Source organism: Lactuca sativa, chromosome 3, assembly GCF_002870075.4.
Source record: "Lactuca sativa cultivar Salinas chromosome 3, Lsat_Salinas_v11, whole genome shotgun sequence".
NCBI classification, from domain to species: domain Eukaryota; kingdom Viridiplantae; phylum Streptophyta; class Magnoliopsida; order Asterales; family Asteraceae; genus Lactuca; species Lactuca sativa.
The window spans coordinates 117,679,322-117,687,101 of record NC_056625.2 but is presented as its reverse complement, the minus strand read 5'-3'; positions in this window follow the sequence as shown (position 1 = coordinate 117,687,101).

The following is a 7,780-nucleotide window of genomic DNA, read 5'->3' as shown; positions in this document are numbered from 1 at the left end:
AAGTCGTTAGTGGAGCGTATGTGGTTAACTGGCACACCAACTTGGACTTAACAAGGTAGGTAAAGGGTGACTTAATATTATCATAGTATCGATGGAGCGTGTGTGGTTAACCAGTACATCGATTGAGGGGTAATTTATTAAGGGTACCAAGTAATTTGCATGGTTACATCACACCTCGTTTTGTGATCCTCGGCATTCCAGTCACAAAACTTGGAGGGCACACTCGAGATTGAAACATGCCTTTGAAAAGTTCCTTGAATCTCAAAAGAATCTAGGAGTTTCTAAGAACCAAATTAAATATTTTAATATTTCGACTTTGGTGGAAATTGGTGAATCGTCATTCACCTACCTTTCAAATATGTTATTACTTAGATTACGGCATACCTCTTCTAAGTATAATATATTGTGATTGGGTCCTAGCCTTAATATTACATTTGGGTGTTTTATTAAGGACTATCTCAATATCCAAACTAATTCTTTTTTTCTTCTCTTACTAGATGTCTGCAAACAACGTTGCTTTTGGCTCTAATCCTAATGGCTCCTTTTCTCTTATGAACTTGTGTGGGAATGTCACTTTTGATGGATCCAACTTTAATGAATGGATCAGAAACATCAGAATGATTACTCGCTATAAGGACAAGGAATATGTCCTCGACAAGGAGCTTAAGGAGATTGATGAGACAGTTGCTACTCCTCAAGAGATCGCTGAGTTTAGGGCACATGAAAGGGATGCCACCAAAGTGGCATGCTTCATGATGGCCACTATGACCGCGGATCTCCAAAAATCCTATGAAGATTTCTACCCCTATGAGATGCACCAAGGCTTGATGGAAAGATACCATCAAAGTGCTCGTCAAGAGAGGTATGAAATCATTTCCTCCATGATAACAACTCGCATGAAGGATGGTGAATCCATCACGGGCCACATGCAGAAAATGCAAATATTTGTGGACCGTTTGCTGAAGCTAAATGTGAACTTCCCTGAGGTGCTTGCAATAGATATCATTTTTCACTCCTTACCTTCATGTTATGATCAATTCCGCATGACATACCACATGAACAAGGAAGAGGTCACACTCAGCAAACTTCAAGGACTCTTAAAGACCGCGGAAAGTGGTCTTAAGGGTAAGGCGATTGTTACTCCTACTCCTACCAACTCCGCTCCTGTCTTGGCAATCGGGAAAGGACGAGGGAAAAAGATAAAGAGTTCTTCGAAGGGTACCATGATTAGGACCCTTGATGGCTCTTCTTCAAGTGGAACCAAGAAAGGTTTCATCACTCCTTCTTCTGACCCAAAAGAGGCTGAATGCTTCTATTGCCATGAAAAGGCACATTAGAAGCGGAATTGCCCAAAGTACCAGCAAGATGTGAAAGATGGGAAAGTTAAACCCAACCATGAAGGTATTTACACTATCTTATCTAATAACTCACCACATTCTAATTCTTGGGTCCTTGATACCGGTTGTGGTATTCATATCTGTTCTGATTTACAGGGACTAAGAAGAAGTGAGAATGTGGAGCAAGGAAGAATAAACTTGATCATGGGAAACAGGAAAGCTTCACCTGTCACCAAGATTGGAGATTATACTTTATCGCTAAGTAGTGGGTTTAGTTTAGATTTGAATAAGTGTTGTTATTCGCTAGAAATGGCAAGAAATATTATTTCCTTTCATGCATTGTATAAACAAGGTTTCACCTTTTCATTTGCTAATGAAGTTGGTTCGATTAATGCTTTCTTTAATAATGTTCTTTATTTTAAAGCATTACCTTGTGATGGCGTGTATGAAACAGTATCTGTGGTTGATAACTTAGGAAATAATGTATTGTATATTGATTCTGTTAATAATAATAACTTGGATAAAGCATCATTCTGGCATTGTCGTCTTGGACATATAAGCAAGAAACGCATAGGCCAACTCCAAAAGGATGGAGTCTTGGAGTCGTTTGACCTAAATTCAGATGATAGTTGCGAATCATGCTTACTTGGAAAAATGACAAAGTCACCCTTCACAGGCTCTTGTGAGAGGGGTGAAGGTTTATTGGACCTTGTACACACGGATGTGTATGGACCTTTCAAACAAGCCACAAGGGATGCTAATCGTTATTATTTCACTTTTACTGATGATTACAGTAGATATGGATATTTCTACTTGATCAAGCATAAGTCAGAGAATTTCGAAAGGTTTAAGGAATTTAAACAGGAAGTCGAGAATCAATTGGGCAGGAACATTAAGATGCTTCGATCCGATAGAGGTGGTGAGTATCTTAGTTCAGAGTTCCTCGACTATCTTAGGGAATGTGGGATTGTCTCACAATTGACACCTCCCAGGACACCACAGTTGAATGGTGTAGCTGAGAGGCGTAATCGAACCTTGTTGGATATGGTTCGTTCCATGATGAGTCGAGCTTCACTACCAATCTCATTCTGGAGGTATGCCTTAGAGACTGCCGCCCACATTCTTAATCTAGTCCCTACAAAGAAAGTTGCCAAAACTCCTCATGAGATGTGGACTGGTAAAGTACCCAACCTAGACCACATCAAGATTTAAGGTTGCAAGGCTTTTGTGAGGCGCGAGACTCATGGCAAGCTAGAACCCCGAAGCGAGAGGTGTATTTTCATCGGCTACCCACAAAGATCCTTTGGTTACCTCTTCTATAGACCTAGTGATAATGTGGTCTTTGTGGCTAGAAGAGGAGTCTTTTGAGAGAGAGAGAGAGAGAGAGAGTTTACAAGCTAAGGAGACAGTGGGAGGCAAATTGATCTTGAAGAAATTCAACAGTCAAGTGGTGAAGGAACTTCAAACGCTAGCCCTCAACTTGAGGAGGAAACTCCTGTTGAGCCAATTGACGAATATGTACCTCTGAGGTGTTCCACAAGAGTTAGGAATGCACCTGAGCATTACTATGGTTTCCATATTACTGCGGAAGGTGAGACACTTATAAGTGATGAGACACTAGTAGGTCTGGATGAGCCTAACAGCTACACGGAAGCCATGGCAGGCCCTGAGGCTGCTAACTGGAAAGAGGCTATGGATATCGAGATACAGTCCATGTATGACAATGAAGTTTGGAACTTGGTTGAGAAGGTACCAGGTCGTAAGACTGTAGGGTGCAAATGGATCTTCAAGAAAAAGACCGACATGGATGGTAATGTACACACTTATACGGCTTGACTAGTTGCAAAATGTTATTCTCAAACTCCGGGAGTTGATTATGATGAAACCTTTTCACCAGTGGCCAAGATAAAGTCTATTAGGGTTCTGTTAGCCATAGCTGCATTTCATGACTATAAAATATGGAAAATGGATGTCGAAACCGCTTTTCTTAATGGAAAGTTGGCTGAAGATGTTTACATGGTTCAGCTAGAGGGTTTTGTCAGTACAGAGTACCCCAATAGAGTGTGTAAACTCGAGAAATCCATTTATGGATTGAAACAGGCACCTCGCAGATGGAATCTTTGCTTTGATTAGAAAGTCAAGGAATTTGGCTTTTCAAGGAGTGAAGATGAATCTTGTGTCTATATCAAGGCTAGTGGGAGCATAGTCAGCTTTTTGGTACTATATGTGGATGACATACTACTCATAGGAAATGACATCCCAACCCTGCAGGAAGTAAAGTCCTGGCTTGGGAAGTGTTTCGCTATGAAGGACCTTGGTGAAGCTGCCTATATCCTCGGGATAAGGATTTTGAGAAATAGGAGTAAAAGACTAATTGGACTTAGTCAAAGCACCTATGTGGACAAAGTGTTGAAAAGATTCAACATGCATAATTCCAAGAAAGGTGAGTTACCCATTCAGAGTAATGCCAAATTGAGTAAGACACAAAGCCCTTGTACTGAGGCTGAGATAGCAGAAATGAGTCGACTACCTTATGCTTCAGCTGTAGGATCGATCATGTATGCTATGACGTGTACTCAACCTGATGTAGCCTTTGCTTTGAGCATGGTTAGCAGGTATCAGGGGAACCCTGGCAAGGCACACTTGACTGCGGTAAAGAATATCCACAAGTACCTGCGAAGGACTAAGGACTGGGTCCTTACCCTTGGTAGGAGTGATGGCTTGAGAGTTGTAGGGTATAGTGATGCTAGCTTCCAGACTGATAGGGATAATTTCTGCTCTCAGTCAGGCTGGGTCTTCACCTTAAACGGAGGAGCAATCACTTGGAAGAGTTCCAAGCAGGAGACAGTGGCTGATTCCACTTGTGAATCAGAGTATATAGCAGCAAGTGAGGCCGCAAAGGAGGATATATGGCTAAAGAACTTCATCGGAGACCTTGGAGTTGTACCGGCTATAAAAGAGCCAATGGAGATTTTCTATGACAACAATAGTGCGGTTGCCTTAGTCAAGGAACCAAGAGATCATGGGAGATCCAGGCACATTGACAGAAAATATCACTTCATCAGACATCAAATAGAAGAAGGAATCCTCGTGGCAAAGAGGGTATCATCGGATGAGAACCCAGCAGATCCCCTCACGAAGGGACTGAGTAGGGTTAAGCATCTCCAGCATGCTCGGAGCATAGGGCTGAAAGATGATAAGAGTTTTAGTAGTTAGATAAATTATGAAATTTGTAAAGTGTAATTGACATTAGATGATGAATAAAAGGTGTTTTATTTATGAGTAAAGTGTTGCTATCTCTTGTCGATCGTTTACTATATTTCGTTTGCAGGTTTTGACTTCCAGAATAATTATGATTGGTATATCATATTATTCAAACCTCCACAGTCGGTCATATGTCGGAAGTAGGTATGAATCAAGACTGTCATGATTGGTTGCAGAGGTCTAAGGTGTTGGACATGGCTACAACAATCATGAGTGCTCATAAGTTCTAAGCATTGGACTCAACCCACGCTCACTGGAATCACTTCATGGAATTTTATCTCGAGTGATCGTGAGGTGGTACTATCATATAAGTCTTCAAACCTAGAGATATGATTTGTTACTTACGAGTTGGTTATGCATTGATTGTACGAAAACGCATTGGTAACTCGATGTTATAAAACGTGCCTTTGTGTATAATTCAATGAGTGGTAGAACAAACATATGAGTCGAAGTTTATCTGTTCCTTCTTGGATTAGAAGCTGATATCTAGGCCCCTCGATGATTTTGTTTTGACCTACGTACCGGGCCCGATCAGAACTAAATTTATGTGTTCAGTTAAGTTCTATGTCAAACAAATCGGAAATTGGGAAACAAATGTTGGGCAATAAGTAAGACCATGTTCCATGTATTTGTCCGACTGATATCTAGAACAGAGGATTATATGATCACTTATCTAAAATGGCACGTTCTAGTTCAACAGAGTTTAAAGAGCTACGATTGTTGATCGGTTCCTGAAGTCATACTTGCAACTATAGTTATTAGACTTATCCAAGTGGGAGACTATTGGATATAGTGTCTAAGTCCATAACTATATTTGGTATGTACTTGACCCGACCCGACATGGTCCATTTGGGTTGCACTTCACCCGAACAATTTATGGATAATCTGTTGAGAATAGTACAAGTTATGATTTTTAATATATTATAAGTTCTAATATATTAATATAAGATCATATTCTTTAATTAGTATTGATCTATAATTAATCTAGGATTAATTTAGAGATCAAAGATATTACTAATTAAATATGGGCTTCTATATTGATATAGTGTGGGCTAAGGCTTATTTGGAATAGGTTAGGCTTGCATGGAAAAGTCCACGGATACTCCAGGGAGCTTTAACCCATGGATCTCATGGAAATGAAGAGACATGGGTATTAGGGTTTACATGGATGTAACCCTAATCCACCACACTATTTAAAGAAGGCTTTGGTTCTTGAAATCACACTAGTTGACACTTGTTGAGGTGAGGGCCGATTTCAAGATAGTAGTGACTATTCTCTCAAAGTTCCAAGTTTGTGGTGATTTGTGATTTCCATTTGAGGCATCCACACTATTGGTGGTAGGCTCTAAAACTCCAAGCAATCAACTACAACTACAAGGTAAGTATTTCTACTAGCTTTATTTGATTCAAGTTCCCCATGCCATGCTAGTTAGGATATGAATCTTGGAAAAATAATTATTTGCATGTATCTTAGACAAACATAGATCCAAGGTTTATTAGGGTTGCATGTACAATTAGGAAGTGTTAGAATGCTCAAAACCCATGAAAATCATCTTCACCGTAGTTAAAAAACAATGACTGCAACTCTTCAGTTCAAGGAACTACAACTCTTCAACCGATTTGTCACAAATTGCCTATAGAAAATTTTGAGGTAGGTCAATGCTCTCAAATTCCAGAATCTTCAAGTTCTGATGATTGTAGCCCACGTTTTCAAAATAATTCAAAAGGTGCCAGGAAACCGCAGTTGAATAACAATGACTGCGGTTCACCAAAATTTTTGGCAAAAAGAGCTTTCAACGAAGAAATTAGATCTCAAAACAAAAGTAGGCCAAATTTTTCAAAAATGAAGAAAATTACAAAATCCAAGAGTTCAGAAAATTCTTCTTTCATAAAAACAAACAAAAAGGAAAGTTCAGTTTCATAAGCCACTCCTGCTACTTCTGACACAACCCAAAAAGGTGTCAAACTTGTCAGAAACTATGTTTTTCAGATCTACTCCTCAACTGACCCGAAGTGGAAAGGAATTTTACCCACTCCAACACCTTTAAAATCAAATCAAAACAAATGGAAAGGAATTTTATCAAATCCACCTAGAGCAACTTAAAGATTTACACGTGCGAAATCTCGTTCAAAACAAACTTTTCAGAACTCAAACGTCAAATCTTTCAAAAGTTACCCACCTCGGACTAATTTCAAGCCTAATAAACCCCATAAACCGCTGACCAAGCACAATGTCAGATTCAATGACAAACCTACTTTTTGATAATGTCAGTGCATCTGTCAAAGGTTTTTATCTCATGTCAAGTCAAATCAAAGTCAGAAATCTCGTACTTTTCAGAAAACTCGTAACAATCCAAATATGAACAAACACCCAGGGCTCGGTCTGAAAGATGACAAAAGACCTGTCCATGCAACCTTGCACCATGCATCATTTAAGAATACATCAATCGTCCCTGGCTGCAAACTTGTTTGGATGCCTAAACTAACTGTTTAATTCTCAGGCTTTGTGCAAGGAGGAACAAGAAGAAGAATGGTTAATTGACAGTGCCTGCTCCTGGCACATGACCGGAAGGTTAGAATACCTTCGGTATTTCAGGCCTATATGCAATGGTGGAAATGTCACGTTTGGCAACAATGCTAACAGTGTCATCCAAGGTTACGGTGTTCTCACTACAGGGAAGTTTTCCATTCAGAAGGTTGCTTATGTTTAAGGTCTTAAACACAATCTTATCAGTGTTGGCCAACTATGTAAAGCAGGACATGGAGTTGAATTTGATAATCAATTCTGTTACATAATGACGAGTGACCGCAACACCTGCTTAATCAAGTCTCGCTCCGAAGGCACGATGTATCCTTTAGATGTTTCTCTCATCATTGGTAAACAATAGCTGTGCTTTCTTTCTAAAGCTATATCTGAAGTCTGTTGGCTGTGGCACCGCAAGCTAGCTCATCTCCACTTTCGCTACATCAACAATCTCATCACGGGAGAACTAGTCCGTGGTCTCCCCATTCTCAAATTCAGCAACGATACTCTTTGTCCAGCATGCGAATGCGGTAAACAATCCAAAGCAAGTCATCCTCTGATAATAGATTCTTCTATCTCTTAACTACTAGAGCTATTACACATCGATCTCCGCGGTCCCTTAACCGTAGGCAGTCTTCACCACAAAAAGTATATA